Genomic DNA, 6186 nt, shown 5'->3' on the forward strand with positions numbered 1-6186 from the left:
CCGACGGCGCGTCATTCAGTCAGTCAGGACAAGCAATTTTATATATATAAATTTTATAAACTACAGTACAATAAAATGAGAATACAATGAAAGTGAAAATTGTGAGAATAATATTAACATAAGTTTTAATCGGTAAGTAATATTGCTTGGTTAGATAATGGAAGACATTAGCACACTAAGGCTATGAGAGCTGCCATAATTGTTATATATGTATGTATGTATAATACAATAGTATTATATTATTGTATTTAAATTTACGGGCTTATCATACATATGAGACTCTATTATACTAAGTTACCATAATATATACAATTTAAACCATTTTATTTATTAACATATCCCAAAATGCATTTTGGCTATTTATGATGGTCCGATGAAATTACCAAACGAAGAGTTTGTTTGTTCCATTACATTTATTTTGCGTTTCTCATAGAGGAGAAACACAAAATAAATGTAATGAAAATTTTTCAAAATGTGATAATAGGATATAAAATACCTAAAAAGAAACCTAATCTAGGGTTAAAACCCATAAATTACCTGAATTATAGACCATTGGTTGATATTCCTAAGAGGGTGATTTCCTAATTATGACTCAAATTCATAAGAATATCTTTTTTCTACTTGTCGAATATAAATAAAATTTTGAAAACTGGTAGATGTTGCTTTTCTTTGCATTCTAAGAATGTTTAAGTTCAATTGTTCTAAAAATTAAGGCAGCAGTTGCGAGCGAAGTTGGCGTGCGCATCAAGCTGCTTTCCGAAGATCTTTCATCCCGCGCTGTCGTAAAAGCCTGAAGAAAATGAAATTGAAGTTTTTCAGTCTACAGGTATCAGAGTTCTCGGTAGTGGTGTAGCGTAGGTGTCAGCCGCCCGGGGCAAAGGAAAATTTCGCCCCCCTTATTTAGGTAACTCAATTTAAAAGACTAAAATTCAGTTTTAGTCTTTTAAATTTTAATCTTTTAAATTTTAAACAAGCAATGAAAAACTCCGTGCTAGTGCAGCGACCTGTTTAAAATACAGTAGAACCTCGATTATCCGGATTGTTCAAAATAAACGAAAATTTTACGAATTTGCTGATTTGCACTTAGCGAGTTACGACACAGTTTATGTACGTGATGGAATGCATAACTTTTTTAGTTTCAACAGTGTCTCAGCCGGCACAGTGGTCGTAAACTCTTAAATATATTTTACGTCATAATAAAAATATAATTTGACATACGTATTTATAAATAATTTATATTCAAATTACATCATTTCTATGACCAAGGGCGGCGTAAGGCATGGACGACGTGGGCCACCGCCTATGCTTCGTGGTCCGAAGGGCCTCGCACCTCGAAGGTTTATGCATTACTTAAAAGCGCGAATGTGACGAAAAAATTTTACTCATCATAAAACGATAAATAGTTTGTCAAACTTTTATTCATAAAAATGCAGTTTCAACTGCTTTTTATTTTATAAAATTCGTCTTCTTGCGCCACCAGAGGGCCTTTTAACGCCTTAAGTTCCTAGCAATTTTTGATATTAATGTAATTAAACATAAAAAATACTTAAAACTGAAAAAAAACGAAAGAAATGCGTTAATTTTGAAGAAAAAGCTTCAAACTTTATTTTCCTTTGTTTCCCCTTTCTGCGAAATTTGACACCGATGAGTCATCGTTTACACAGCTGTATGACCTTGAACACAGCTGGAGTCGGATTTCCCGGAATATTCTCATAGAAGTCTCGGGAGGACAAGGGCTTAAAGTAGGGTGAGTTCTATCTGGCCGTATATTTTAAAATATTTTTAAAAAATTCAAACTTTAATTGCGATTTCCGACGCCCCGACTTAATTAAACGTGTATATAATAAAATCTATTAATTAAAAAAATTAAAAACTATTGGAGGTGGTTTTTGACATCAGAAAGCAGCTTTAAATAACTTTACCGAAGGAAAATCCGTGCGCTACAACTTAGGAACTATGAAATAAATTTGATAACAAACTCCCATTAAAAAACAATTAAGCCTTAATCGAGCCTTATCAAAAGCTCATTAAAATCGCAATAAAATTTTTTGCGCGGGTAAAAATTTTTGAAAAATTTGGAGACTTAAAAAACATTCCAAAAATTCAAAAAAACAAAAATTTTTGGGGGGCCGAAAGGACCGAGTTTTATGTAAGGCTATGTAACATGCCCGAGTTAACTCGGGCGAAGAACTAAAGGTGTTTTAAACAATAGATAGTCTGTTAGCGCTGGTCAGAAGTAGTCCAAATTCAATACAAACATTTGTTTCTTGAGAATTTGATCACGATTTAAATACAGTATTTATTTTTAATATTACTGATATGTCATCGAAAAGAAAACGTGTTGTATTATCATTAAAAGTCAAATTAAAGTATTTGTTTCGATTATCCGGATTTTTCCTTATCCGGACTACCTTCATCTCCAATTAGTCCGGATAATCGAGGTTCTACTGTAGCTATATTGGATATTGGTGGTTGTCGGGATAAAATCGTCGTACCTACGATTTCCCGCGTTTTTCCGTATTTTCAAACGAACGACGATTATCACCATGGGAACGCCGATCAGACAATTTTTGGAAACTCGACCGCGGATTGGCTGGAAGACATCATACCAACAGCGGACGTCTTGTAGCGCTAGTAAGCGCAGATTGGTGGAATCCCATTTGCTTCAATCCATGTATTTTTACATGGATTGAAACAAATAAACTTTCCGCCTAAACTCAATCAAAAGATTGAGTTTAGGCGGAAAGTTTAGTTCGCCTAGGACACATCAAGGGAACTCACGTTTGTCTAACTTCGTCTAAGCTGGCCTAGAGGATTGTTTCGTCTCGTTGTGCAGTAACTAACGTTGGAAGAAGTTCGTCGCAAGGTGTCTTTTCGACAGACCTGTTGTCGTGGATTAAAAGTATTTGAACTTTGTTACACCTGACGTTTTGTAATTGTTTATTTTGTGAACTCTTGTAACTGTACGTACGTTTTACTTGTAATATAAACGTTTTGTGAAAATTCGTAAACGTCTTATCTTTTCTCGTTGTGAATTTGACTGTGGTATATATGAATACGAATGAATCGTACAAGCAAAAAAAAAATTTCAACAGGTTGCGCAGGATATCCTCGGATGAAATTACTAGTTCACCGGGACGGTGAGCCGATTCCCGGACTGTCCGAACGATAGCACTATCATAGGCGTGACGCGAATATAGACTAAAATGGTTCAAATTTTTACAAGATAATATTATTTATTGTGAAATTTTGCCGCCCCTGCCGCCCCCACTACGCTACGCCATTGGTTCTCGGTAACAAAACGTAAAAGTGACAAGTGAGTGCTTCTGGTGAGTTACACCCAATATTTCCAAGGACTCACAAATCTCGAAGTAAGGGGAAGATAAGGAAAGTTAAGGAAATGATTAGAAAAGAAATCACATAAGCATAGAACCATAGCAAAACATCTGGGTATCAGTGGCGTGCCGTCATTGGGGTAGCGGAGTGGAAACGCTGTATTGTCAGCATACAAAAAGCCAGATTCGCGCATGCGCTTTACAGAGCACCAACCTCACCCGGTTTAGCCGGTGGAAGCCTAGGGCCTTGGGTGAATGCTACGCGTATACCGCATCCAATTCTATCCGGGACCGGTTCCGGACTGTTAGCCGCCCGCCTGCTAGATATTTGGCCGCCCTCGCCCGATTACGTGAATCACGAGTAGATTTATAACTTAACCCAACCGATAAGAATTTACCTGTATGTTTTTACGATAGTTTTCTGTATAGTTGACAGGAGTTTTAAAAAATCCGTTAAAATGTTTGATATATTTATTCCACTGTCCGATTTTATATTACTCACGGATTTCAATGTTAAACCAGTGATATTACGATTTCGTACATTCCATCTTTAAGGGGATGTAGAAAAAAACGTATACAATTCTTGTATAATGTTAAAATATTAACCGTTACTTTGACAGCATCATTTACAACTAAATTTAATGAATGAGAGAGATGCACGAGGTACAGAAAACGCTCTAGAATTTATTTTCCTTAAATTTACGATTTATGTATCCGTTTGTCATAAAAATTTGTCTTTCCACTTTTTTCCCGAGACTACAAATATTCGAGTACAAAGTAACTGGTTTCGACTTATTTCTACTTAAGAATTAGTTAAATAATTAAGCGATTAGGGAATTGGGGACATAAACAAAATCCTGATGAAAGAGCCGAAATTTTACTTAAAAGCTTAACCGAACCAATCTATAGGCGAGTACAGTGGGGACTGATTTCTTCGAAATATTAGATGTAATAAAGAGAGAAATTTTTCCAGTTCAACGAGAGTGACCGAAAAGTTGTAAATTTTGGAAATTTCCGTAGACAACACCTGGTCCTAAAACGAATTACTTAGAAAACAAATGACAATCTATTAAGTTTAACATATTTAGATTTTTACAGCTATGGTGAGAAACGTTTAAAATGTACAACAACCCTGTCGCGTCCTTTGAGGTGTACTAGTGATGCGACAAAACAGGCATTTGACATTGTATCGGCACCCTGGGGATTTGGCAGCCCGCGTGCATGCACCTACTAGAACCGTCTCCGATTCCATCCATTAGCCACTCGTAGGGAGCTATTTGACTAAGTGCATTGTTTTAAGATTTAAAAAGTAAAGAATATTTTATGTTATTTTTATGTATGTTTCTTNAGTACGAAGTAGACCACAAAATGCCACACAGTGGACTTCTCTGTGGCATTTTGTGCCACAGAAAAGTCTACCGTACTGCTAATGCACAGGAATGAAACAGATTTCAGCGCCATGCTTGCGCCGTCTTCTTTGTGTTATAACTTGGCCATACAATCTATTGTATATTTTATGTTATCTATATATATTATAACCCTGTATATACGTGTATATTTGTGACCAACGTCACTGTTTAGAATTTTAACGTTGTGATGTCGTGAACAGAAAAGGGTGGCCCGAAAGTCAGTCAACCATTCTTTGTGTGTTCAGGTGCATTTGCTGATGCGAATGGTAAACCGAATTTGTATAAGTAGAAAAGTGAATAACAGGGCAATTTGGTACCTACAATGGTTAACCAACTTTTGGGACACTCCGTATTTATTTATTTAAATAAAAAATAATTACAATAATTGATGATATAATTATATTAAATTATAAATATTGCGTAAAATTTTCTATTTTTTCCCCGTGGATGATGATAATTATATTTGACGTCATTTTATTCTTCTATAAATTAATGGTAAAATTAAATTTTATTGTTATTTTTGAATGTATTGTGAACATTTTCTTTCGATGATTTATTTATTTTTAGTACTGTATTTATGTTTTTAGAAGCAGGTTCATCACTTACAAATAAATGTGTTGGAAGCTCTTGTGGCTTTTTTCTGTGCGTCACCAAGTCACTACACACGCTAATTATATGCGCCCTCTAGTCTCCATGGACGTTTTAGTGAAGAGAAAGACATCGGGAACATCTCGTTTGGAAAGTACACTGTTACTGGTTGCTAAGGTCCATCGGATTACATCATTGAATATTGATAGTCGATGGCGGGTTCATGCCTTACCAATGAACTGATGGGAGCCCACCAGTGGACAAGCGGTATTCATACCCTGGAACACTGGGATTCGGTCGTGGGTTCGCGCCTCGCTCCGACGGGCTGGCCACGTGGAGTTTTCCGTGTTTTATCCATGTCTGTAACGCCTAAATAGGGGCCAGTTTTCCTTAATAGGTTGAATCCCCCTAGGCAGATCGGCCAAGTGTTGGTTGCCATAACTTAACAAACAACAACTAATAAACTGGTCGCGTAGTTTCGCGTTTTCTATGAGAAACTAGCCCATATTAAAGTGTTTAACTCCTAGATAAGGTTAGTTTTCCACAGATCCTCCCGGAAAGCAACTCCGATTCCATTAATTTACTACTGATCCATGTGTTATGCCTTGACATCCGAGATGTCGTAGAGTACCAATCCATCCGATCCGCGGTTTTTTGCCCGCGCATTTTCTGAAATGAGAGAACCGTAACACAATCTCGTGTTTGTTTAAAAAAATCATCTCGGTTATTTAATACGTAATGAAATAATTTGGCGCATATACTATTACTAGCTGTTGCCCGCGAGGATTTTGCAAGCAAACCCATTTATATTCAGTATTTCAACAACCATAGTAATTGTTATATAACACCTACCG

The sequence above is a fragment of the Centruroides sculpturatus genome, unplaced genomic scaffold (genome assembly GCF_000671375.1).
Source record: "Centruroides sculpturatus isolate CEXI.00-Female unplaced genomic scaffold, Cexi_2.0 scaffold507, whole genome shotgun sequence".
NCBI lineage: Eukaryota > Metazoa > Arthropoda > Arachnida > Scorpiones > Buthidae > Centruroides > Centruroides sculpturatus.